This window comes from Schistocerca gregaria, chromosome 2 (genome assembly GCF_023897955.1).
Source record: "Schistocerca gregaria isolate iqSchGreg1 chromosome 2, iqSchGreg1.2, whole genome shotgun sequence".
Lineage (NCBI taxonomy): Eukaryota > Metazoa > Arthropoda > Insecta > Orthoptera > Acrididae > Schistocerca > Schistocerca gregaria.
Window position 1 is genome coordinate 728,472,346 of NC_064921.1, and position 11,979 is coordinate 728,484,324.

Consider the following 11,979-nt stretch of genomic DNA (forward strand, 5'->3'; position numbering starts at 1 on the left):
TCGTCAGCCGGCCCTGGAATTTTTTTCTGTCATCTGTTACTTCTTTTATCTTTGGTACTCTATTTTCGGACTTACATATGAAACATGCCAACTGCACTGTGCTTTGGTGCACACTTTAAATTGTGGGTTCCTTTGTAATAGGCTGGATAACTCAGTTCAAGGTTTGGATGAAGACAAGTGTACACAGTCTCCAACAAGACTACACCTAGTAAAGTGCTATGTTCAAACCAACCTTTGTATTGATTATACCAACAAATATATTTTGTGATTATGTTTTGATGTGTCACTTTTCATGTTCAGTTGTCTTACAGACACTACTGTGTATCTCTTCTGTCCTTTCTTAACATGAAAAGAGAAGGTGGACTAATTTGTTGTGGGCTGTGGTTACATTTGAGGAGTGATGTTATGTATAATCTTATAGTGTTTTTCAACATTGTATCTAAGGGTAACCATAACAAAGGAAAAATGCAGGATGTTTGATAGGAGCCCAACATTTAAATTACATGAGCTGGTTTAGTTTTGGATTTAAAAAACTGGTTAATTGAAATGTGTAGATCACAAATACTGACAATATAACAAACCTTACCGCAAAATTTCGTTCAATGGCTCTATCCCAGTTTTCACACTGTTCAGTGTCGTTTCTTTCTACCTTTCCAAAAGGGTGTGTGAGGTATAGTTATGATACCATATTATCTGGCATTTCTACTTTCTCTGCAAAGCTACAGCACTCAGCGGGTTTTTCAGACCTTCTTATGTAAACATGTTTACAGTGAGAGCATGCCGACACTGAATGGATGTTCTGAGAGTTATTATCGTGGGTAAATATCGCTATACATAGCCCTAAACGCAATTTTCTATTAGAGGAACAAGAAGAGTTAATGTTCTACTGAAGTACACAAAGAGCAGCAATACATTTTGGAAAACTGGTTAAAGCTACTTACAATATTGCTACTTTTTGTCAAACGGCCACTATAGTTTGACAAAGGTGATATCAATGCTAACGCCGGAGTAGTGATTCCTCAAACATTTTTGCAAGAGATTACAATTGCAAATAAGATCCTTGTTCTGACGCTCTTTCATTTGTTTCTATCCGAGTAATAGGTTCACCATCAACCCTTTATGTAAGACGTGTCTCTTCACAGTTAAGCCATTAGCAGCGCGATGTATGTAACAAAAGTCATTGCATACTCTGGAAATAGTATTATTTTTCTGTAGTAGTATAATCCCATGCCAAATACGAATAGAGTGAATGTCAGTGGTATGTTTCTTACATAATCGATTACTTAACAAAATTGTTGGATCACAAGGTCGATGAACAGTGTGGGATTCCCCTAACTGCTATCTTCTTGTGTTTCTATCGCGCGGGAGCTCTTACTGAGTGCAAGAATCGCGACGCATTGGTCGTGCCCTGGGCTGATGGCTCTCATCTGTGAATGAAACTGGTCGGCGTCGGCGTGGCGCTGGTCCTATTGATTTCGGACACAGCTGCCCGCCGAGTGCAGTATCGGCTTGCCAGTTCGTTGTCGCCGCTGTGTGTTAGGTAACGGGGACAGAGCATGTATTTCGGCGATCACTTACAACTGCCTGTCGCGAGAAAGGACTGCTCTTGTGCGCTTACTCTGTTCGTCCGTCATTTCACGTGTGGCGCATCCTCCCGTCGCATTCGTGAACACGAAGCGCGAAAACAAAGTCGGGTTATGGACTCCCTGAACAGCGTGTCGCGCTGACGCATTGAGCGGCAGGCATGTCTGAGCTATTAATGGCTCAGTGAGGGTAATCAAAGAGGTAAAGCACAACTTTTTATGAACCAAGCTTTGCATGTTGAAGTAACTGTAAGACGAAAAACCAGCTCCCAAATTGTTTGAGCATACAGCGCATGCAAAACTGAAATCACAATTTCGATCCCGCTGTATCCTTAATAGTCTATTTAATGATTTCGACATTCTGACAGTGTTATATAATGGTAACAAACTATAAAAAATTAAATTTTTCGCGGTGGATAATGTTTAAGATAATTGTTTGTATGCAGAATTGTCAGCAGATTGTCATGTTCAGACAGTGGCTGTCAGAAACCTTTATTGAAAATGGTTTTGTAGCAGTGCCGTCAGTACAAATTTCGGAAGATATGTCTTTGCCGTACAATCACAAACATTGTTGAAGTTTTATTTTTATTTGAGAATACATGGTAGGGCGTGTTTTAATAAATATCCCTTATGTTTAATTAAACCAGTAATGGTTTTTGTGACAATTTGTGTTGAGCAAACGTACCGGTGACTAGTATTATTGCCATATCACAAATGCCGTATGGTTTATAAATCAGTTTTGTTTTTCACTGAACATACACACACACACACACATTTTTCTTGTGAGTCGACATTTTAAAAGATTTTCTGTGAAACCACCCTTTTCCCAGAACTCCCAAAGAAATGAGCAACCAGTGAAGTGATACATTATATAATAATGCTGACACATTATTGTCAATATGTAACACACGGCGAAAATTTACGTGTACACGTTACAGAGAGGCAACAGTAATTTGCGCCATCCAAATGTCTTTACCTACTTTGCCTCTCACCCTTCGCAGCAAATCCCCATTCATCCAATTCTGTTGATGAAACTGTTGAATTAACAGTGATAAGCAGTTTTTATTTGATTTGTTTTATTTTTTACTGACGTTTGTATAGTAATTATTTTACACATTAAAGCATTGTCTTGTTGTGTTACATGCCTGTATTTCCTTTGCCTTGCCAGCTTTTAGTTTCTGTGTGCCATTTTGCTGTAGAAAGGAATACAAATAGATCACAAAGTTGATAGTAGTGTGAAGTTAAACGAAACATCATTCTATGCAGTATTATTGTTTACTTCTTATACTACAGTATTTTGCCATTTTAGTAGTTACTTGTCTGGAATTCGTTATTCTAAAGTAAGTGTGTCCTTTTTCAGGTACTTTAAATAGTTCTGTTAAATAACATCAACTATGTTACTACCTTAAATTATTTGCCTTAACTTTTTTATACATTGCTTGTGTTAATGATGTTAATAAAGCGAGCTATTCTTTTACTAGTATAAACATTGAAAAAATCATTTATTTACAGACAGAAATAAATAATTGTTAAGTGTAATTACAAACAAAGTCTTTAATTACATAAAGAACTGCAGTCTTTGTTCTGCTTACGACAATTCATGACCTGTCATGTGTACTTAAAAATGTTGGCTGAGTTAATTCCTTATTGATTTCAGTGCATTCCAAACTCTTAGCTCAACTTCGGATGCAACAGACTTTTTGTTTTAGGCTCACAAGCGAAAAAGTGTGAACGATCATGTTACTATTAATGCTTAGGTTGAAATTTTATGATATTTTTTTTGCTTTTTATGGCTTGTTTTTGTTAATGTTTACTGGAAATTCCATAAAGAGAATGCAAGTCTTTTTCAAAATTTTAGCACTATTACTGACTGTCATCAAATTGTGGGTGTTCTACAATCAGTTTATTAGTAGCTCCATTTTTAATATTCTTTCAGCCATTTCCAATTGACCTATTCTGGGTGAACTTATTTTCTCATATTGATTGTGATATTGCTAACATCAGATTTTGATTCAGGTGGAGCAACAGTGAAAACCTGGGCATGTTTGTTCCCATCTGCTACCCCCTTTTTCTCTTTCTTTTGAAAATTACTTCTTTCATAAATGCGGTTGTATGGATAATAACTCTTGGTACATACAACTACAGATTGTTGTTGTTTAATTGTTGTGGTCTTCAGTCTAAACACTGGTTTCATGCAGCTCTCTACACTAGTGCGTCCTATGCACGCATTTTCGTCTCTGAATAACTACTGTAATGTACATTCATTCGAATCTGCTTTCTATATTCATGCCTAGGTCTTCCACACACTCATTCCTGTTATCACAGCCAGTCATGTCATGGCCACTAAAGTGTGCGTTTGGGGTGCCTGCACGGTTGTGTGTCTGAATGTGTGTGTCATTGCTGAAAGACAAGCTAGTGCTCAAAAGATAGTGTGAATGCTGTTTCTGTTACGTGTTTCTGTGCTCCATGCACACTATAGGAGAGTGGTTGCCTTTCTCTTATTTTACGTAATCCCTGATTTTCCCCTATTGTTAAATTGATAGTTCATTAGTATTGACACCTATGAGCATCTGACTGCTGTGGAAATTGAATTATTACATTCTTTTTGAAGCCTGAGGTTACTTTGCCCCTCTGATTTTGGCTAGGTCTCCCACAGACCTCAATAATTCTGAGGGAATATCATCAACTCTGGGAGCCTTATTTCTACTAAGCTCTTCCTGTGGTCAGTCTAGTTCTCACTGTATTCTATCTCACATCTTGTTTAACTATACTTCTTTTTCTATGATATTTCCTTCAAGATTATTTCCCTCATATAGCTCGTCTACGTATTTCTTCCACTTTTCAGCTTTCTCTTTGCTCAGTACTGGTTTGCCATCTGATCTCTTGATATGCATGCAGCTGCTTCTCTTTTCCTGAAAGGTCTCTTAAATTTTCCTATAGGTGACATCTATCTTTCCCTGGCCATGCATGCTTCTGCAGCTGTCGTTTGTCCTCTAGCCAATCCTGCTAAGCCATCTTCATTTTTTGTCAGTCTCCATTTTTAGATATTTGTATTCCCTTTTTACTACTTCATTTTCTGAATTCATATGCTTTTTCCTTTCAAGAGTTAAATTCAATATGCCTTGGCTTATTCAGGGAATTCTACTAGACCTTGCCTTTTTAACGATATAACTGTCTACTACCTTAACTGTTTCATCTCTTAAGTCTATCATTCATCTTCTGTTGTATTCCTTTATCCTGTTTCAGTCAGTTTTGTCCGGTGCTCCATTTGCAATTTTTACAACTCCCATCTCTCAGTTTATTGAGGCCCCTTTGCCCTGATTTTGTAGCTTTTTGTAATTGCTTCAGTTTTAGTCTACAATTTGTAACTGATAGGTTATGGGCAGAGTCCGCATCTGTCTCTGGACAATTCTTACAGTATAAATAAATTTTTGTCTTATTATACAGTCAATCTGAAACCTTTCAGTGCAACTCCTATGATGGATACAAATATGAGTGACCACTAAGTTGTTGTTGAAAATCTGAATACTGTAACATACAAAACCACTGAAAGAAACACAGATAAAATCTCACTTGGTACCTTCCTAAGAGTCAATCTCTAGTCCTTCCAAACTAATGATGTAAGCTTAGTTCAGATGTGGATTAAATTCACAGAAATAGTACTGAGGGCAGTTATGAGTTTCATACTAAACAGAATATTAAAAGATGGAACAGATCCCCCATGATACACAAAACAGGTCAGAAAACTGTTGCAGAAACAATGACAAAAGTATGTCAGATTTAAAAGAACACAAAATCTTCAGGATTGGCGATAATTTACAAAAGTTCGAAAATTACTGCAGGCGTCAATGTGAGATGCTTTTAATATTTTCCACATTGAAACTAACTCTCAAAATCTGGCAGAAAATCTTAAGAGATTCTGGTTGTATGAAAAGTACATCAGCGACATGACACTGCAACATAGCAGTGGCAATTTTACCGATGACAGTGCCACTAAAGTGGAGTTACGAAACATGGTATTCTGAAATTTCTTCACCAAGGAAGATGAAACAAATATTCCAGAATTTGAATCAAGAATAGCCACCAAAATGAGGAACTTAGACATAAATACCCTTGGCATAGCGAAGCAACTTAAATTGCTTAATAAAGGCAAGTCTTCTGGTCCAGACTGCATGCAAATTAGGTCCCTTTTGGAATATGTTGATATAATAGCTCCACTCATAGCAATCATATACAACAGCTCACTCAAAGAAATGTCTGTACCTCAAGAATTGAAAGATGCACAGGTCACACCAATACACAACAAAGAAAGTAGAGGTAATCTGCTGGATTAGATATTCATATCACTGATTCAATGTGCAGTATGATTTTGGACCATAAACTGTGTTCAAACACTATGAATTACTCAAGGAAAATGATATATTGACACATACACTGATTCAGAAAATATCATTCTTTTGAAACCATCTAGCTATTTATCATGAAGTAATGACTGATATCCTCAGGGGATCGCAAATTGATTCTGTATTTCTAGGTTTCCAGAAGGATTTTGACACCATTCTTCAAAGGCAGCTTGTAATGTGATTGCTTACTTATCAAGTATCGTGCGAGTTATTCGACTGGTTCACGATTGCCTTTCAGAAATATACCTATAGTAATTGATGGAAAGTCATTGAGTAAAACAGAAATGATATGTGGCACTTCCCAAGTAAGTGTTATAGTCCCTTCCTGTTCCTTATCTATATGAACAACTTAGAAGACAATCTGAAAAGCCCTCTTAGATTGTTTGTAGACTATGATGTAAACTCTTCAGAAGTTGAAAACCAATTGCAAAATGACTCATTCACAGTATCTGTATGATACAAAAAGTGGCAATTGCCTTTCAGTAAGGCAAAATGTGAGGTCATTCACTTGAGTTCAAAAAGAAATCTGTTAAATTTCAGCTTCACAATAAATCATATAAATTTAAGAGCTGCAAATTCAACTAAATCCCTAGTGATTATAATTACAAACAACTTAAATTGGAGTGATCACATACAAAATGTTACAGGGAAGGTAAACCAAAGACTGTGTTTTGTTAGTAGGAAACTTAGAAGATATAACAGATCTACAAAAAACTACTGAGTGCATTATGCTTATCTATCCTCATATGAAGTATTGCTGTGTGGTATGGGATCCATACCAGATAAAATTGACAGAGGACACAGAAAAAATTCAAAGGAGGGTAGCTCATTTTGTATAATATCATGAAGTAAGGGAGAGCGTATCACAGATATGATACGTGAATTGGTGTGCCAATTGTTAAACAAAGGAGTTTTTTGTTGCAGTAGGAGCTTTCCACAAAATTTCAATCATGACTTTCTCCTGTGAAAGCAAAAATATTTTGTAGACGCCCACCTAAATAGCAAAAACTTGTAGTCATAATAAAATAAAAGAAAGCAGAGCTCAAACAGAAAGTTTTTATTGTTTGTTTCTCCCGTGCATTGTTTGAGAGTTGAATGGTAGAGAAATAATCTGAAGGTGGTTCAATGATCACCTTGCCAATCAGTTAAGTGTGAGTTGCAGAGTAGTCATGTCTGTTTAGTTCTTTTCTATGTGTGCAATTTTCTTAAATCGAGTTTTAGCAATGCTCTGTGCAAAATTATACCAGGTGGCTTCCTCATTCATTCTTTTTCCCTAACGCATGTTTTCTTACTATTTTTCTTTTAATTCCTATCCATACTCTCAAATTCCAGTCCCCCGTAGCAATTAATTTTTGCATCCCTTAATCTGAATAATTTCTTTTATCTTGTCATACGGTCTTTCAATCCTTGTATCATATGTACTGGCAAGTTGGGATTGAAACTTGTGCTATGGTGTTGGGTGTTATCTTCGTGTCTGACTTGGATGCAGTAATCCACTCACTATGCTGTTAATATTAACTCACCTGCCTTCCTGTTCCCTTATTCATTATTAGGCCTACTCCTGCATTACCCCTACGTGATTTTATGCATATAGCTTGTACTTACATAACAAGATGTTCTATTCTTCTTGCCACCACACTTCACTAATGCATACTATATCTGACTTTAACCTATCTGTTTCCATTTTTAAATTCTCTAATCTACCTACCCAATTAATGGACCTACCTACCTAATTAATGGATCTAGCATTCCATGCACCAACTTGTAGAATACTATTTTTTTTATTTTTTTTTAATGACATTCTCCCCAGTAGTTCCATCTGGAGATCTAAATGGGTGACTGTTTTACCTCCAGAATATTTCACCTAAGAGGCCATAATCATCATTAAGCTAAACAATAGAGATGCATGTCCTCAGGAAATATAACAGCTGTAGTTTCCCTTTGCTTTCAGAAATTCACACTACCAGCACAATAAGGCCATGTAGGCTAATGTTACAAGACCAGATTGGTCAATCATCCAGACAGTTATCCCTGGGAATACTGAACAGGGTGTTTCTCCTCTTCAGTGAGAACTGGTTAGTCTGGCCTCTCCACAGTAGATACACCTACTTTATGGCTCTCTGAAACATTTTAACTTGCAGTCCACCCCACCTCGGCAGGGTCCGTGGTTCGTGAGGGAACCTCTGATTGACAACTGTCAATGGAAATATATTGAAATAATTATTTGTCTGTTACTCTATTAACGGTATATGTTTATACTTACTATTACTCACAGCTGTGCGTGCATCTCAGTAGTTTTGCTGTGATGAGTGATGGCAAGTAAGCTGTCGTATATGCAATAACATCAGGTGCCCTCATGTGTCTGCATGTTCAGATAAGCAAAGCTTGTGACATGTGCTCACCCCAAGTGCCACAACTCACAACACAGTGACATGCACAGCATCGCTGCTGAGTGAGTGATGCGTGCAGAGGGGCATAGGGAGAAGCATGAATCTATGCATTGTTCTACTGAAGTAGGGTAGGGATCCTTTTTAGTCTTAAAGAAGCTTATTTTATTTCTCAAGTTTCAAGCTATGTCCATACTTAATTTCATCAAAATTGGTTCAGTGCTTTTGTCGCGAAAATGTAACAGACATAGTTACTTTCATATTTAATGTTATTAGTATGGAGGTATGAATTAAAACTTTGACAACCAATAAAAGCACTTTCACAAGTATGATAAAGTTGAAAAGTCAAAGAGTAAATAGTTTTTCCATAGAGTAAAGATTTTTCACTAATTTTACATAATATTGTTCAAATCAATAGATATCTTTTACTACACACTTTCCGAGGTAGCATATATTCTTCTTTAATATTCAATCTATCTCTGTACCAAATTTCACCGAAATCACTTCAAAGGTTTGGTCGTGAAAATGTTACAGGCAGTGTACTTTCTCATCAAATATGAAGGTAATCCCAAAAGTAAGGTCTCTTATTTTTTTATAAGTACATAGACCTGTTTATTTCTACACTGGTTTACATCAGTTTACAGCTTGAATATTTAGCTATTTTTCGACATAATCACCATTTCTGTTGATGCATTTTTGTAGACGCTGTGGCAGTTTTTGCATGCCCATGCCATACCAGCTCGCCATCATGCTGTTCAGAAAGTTATGAACCTCTCCTTTCACCTCGTTGTCAGAGCTGAACAGGTGATAGTCACTGGGTGCCAAGTCCAGACTACAGGGTGGGTGGCTGATTATGTTTCACTGAAACTGTTGCAGGAGAGCAACGGTTTGCCGAGCGATGTGTGGGTGAGCATTATCATGGAGAATGTGTATGCTCTTGCTCAACATTCCTCTTCTCCAGTTTTGAATTGCCCGTTTGAGTTTTTTCAGAGTCTCACAGTATCTGTTAGCGTTAATTGTGATCCCAGTGAGCATAAAGTCAACCAATAATACCCCTTTCCGATCCCAAAAAATGGTTGTCATGACTTTACCAGCAGACTGTGTTTGTTTGAATTTCCATGGCTTTGGCAAAGAAGGATGCCACACTGGCGTGATTATTACTTGGTTTTAGGTATAAAGTGGTATGACCAGGTTTCGTCACCATGACAATTGAGTCCAGGAAGTTGTTCTGTTCGGCTGCAATTCGGCAAAGAAATGCACGGGAAGCATCAGCTCATTGCTGCATGTGGTCCTCAGTCACCATGCGTGGCACCCATCTTGCATACACCTTCTGGTAGTTCAATGTTTCCATTAAAATTCTGAGAGTGGTGCTTCGAGAAACCTCGGGAACCAACATGCAGAAATCATCCAGGGTGATACGCTGATCTTCATGCATGCTTTGCTCAACGTTCAACACTGTCTCCTCAGAAATTGATGGTCTCCCACTCTTTTGTTTGTCGTGAATTTTGTTCTAACCAGCTGCAAACTCTCTACACCACTTATGAACATTTGTGACATCCACGCACGACTCACCATACACTTCTGTCAATTGGCAATATATTTCAATCGGTGCAGTGCCCTTTGCATTCAAAAACTGAATAACTGCATGCAATTCGCACTTGGCGGTAACATCCAAAAGGAGCTCCATTCTCAATGGCTGCCAAGCCAAGACTGAGTGCCTCTGTGGTATGCGCATGTTTACACACAGTATGTGAAGCACTCTTCATAACAGTCTGAGTAACTGCCACACAAACAGAGTTCTGTACTTATAAAAAAATAGGAGAGACTACTTTGGGGCTTACCCTCGTAATATGAGTATGTAAATGTTCATATTTTTCATTTTTATATGTTGTAATGCTTTCATCTTACAGGTTATTTATTATGTGCAAGTTACATGTTGCTGAGATGGCCTTATGTTGGGATACAGGAGTATCGTCACCTCAGATATTTAGAGGCACACATTCAAATATATCTAATTACAATTTTCTACCTTGCTAATACCATTTCTTCTCTCCTTTTATTTTTGGTAATGTGTGACTTATAATATGTTATGACTGTGAAAGAGTGTGTGTGTGTGTGTGTGTGTGTGTGTGTGTGTGTGTGTGTGTGTGTGTGTGTGGGTGTGTGCGTGCGTGGGTGTGTGTGCGTGTTACATGTTGCAGACAGTATGTGCATATGCCACTTAATGTACCTGCAAAATTATGTCATTGTACAACACATAGTTCACAAAATATGACGTCATAAACATTGAAATGTGTGAAGAACTTCTGCACCTTGTGTGATGTTTGAGTTTATTACTTCTTAGCTATTAACTCTTTCCCCAACAGTTTCACAGACAGTATTCACATACGTCACTCAATGTGCCTACAGAAATATTAATTGTACAACACACAGTTCAGGAGATATGACATCAAAACTAGCATGTTGCATGAAAATGAAACTGCAGCATGAAATTTGATAGAGATATAGGTGAAATATGTCGAATACATGTGAAATATATTTGACATGTGCATATATGGACAAAGCCATGGATAGAAGGCAAATCTGAAACCCCTGGAATAATTTCAGTTGAGTTTGGTACACATGTTCATTACAGTGGGAGTAAGAACTACCAACCTTCAATTGGGCTGGGGGTGATAATGTGGAGAGAGATGGGGAGGAAGTGGAGATGGACAGACAGAGAGGTGGAGGGAGAAGGTGGACACGGATAGAGGAGGAAGAGATGTAGAGCAGGAGGAGGAGATGGACAGAAGAAGGAAGAGGGGAGATGGAAAGAGAAAGGGAAGGGTGGAGATGGGCAGGGGCAGGAAAGAGAAGGAAAGGAGGGAGGAGGAGATGATCAGGGAGAGGGGGGAGGGATCAACAGAGATTGGGGGAGGATGTAGAGGTGGTAGGCAGAGAGAGAAGGTGGAGGAGGTTCACAGAGAGAGGGAGGAGAATGAAAGTAACTAATAGAAGTTTAGAATAAATACACACCTTGGCATTTTTATTATAAGTGACTGTTTAACCATGGGTAATATCGTAGGAAATAGCTGGCTTGTAAATACAATTACATAGCTGCTACATTATGTTTCTCAGTCTCAGAAGGAAGAACATGTACATGTGTCAGTAATTAATGTGAAATTATAAACATTTATAAGATTTTGCAACAAGTAAAAACTCGGTGCTGCATTAGGACTTGAACTCAAATATCTGCACTTGATGGGCTGTGTGCTACCATTTGCTGTGATATCCACTCAGATGCTGCTGTTAACAACACACTACCTGCAAAAGACAGATATTTGAATCCCAGTCTTTCATACAGTTTTGGCTTGTTGCCAGTGCTTACTTCAGTGCCTACTCTGGTAGAAAGTAAAAGTCATTTCTGATTAAAACATTTCCTGAATGTTACTGTAGTATCACTAAAGATGCATTTTCTGACTAACAGACAAATCAGTTCGAATTCTTTAATTTAGTTGATGAATGATATCAAATTCAGTGAATAGCAAGAGTTTGCAAATCACGGTTTAAAAACAGCTGTTGTAGGGTTATAGAGTTATGGTTTATTTTTTTAATTGTATTCATGCC

General features: G+C 37.7%; 1 protein-coding gene across 6 annotated transcripts in view; it reads left to right on the forward strand.

Moving 5' to 3' along the window:
* The window catches only part of LOC126334860 (zinc finger-containing ubiquitin peptidase 1-like), a 334,584-nt gene that overhangs the window by 32,388 nt on the left and 290,217 nt on the right, over positions 1–11,979 (forward strand). For 2 of the 6 annotated variants that reach the window (XM_049997545.1, XM_049997542.1), the window contains exon 1: positions 972–1,785. The exons of 3 other annotated variants lie outside the window; for them this stretch is intronic. The gene's annotated coding sequence lies outside the window, so the exon portion shown is untranslated. Of the gene's footprint in view, positions 1–971; positions 1,786–11,979 lie in introns of those variants that run through there. One more of the 6 variants, XM_049997540.1, reaches the window with a different exon arrangement.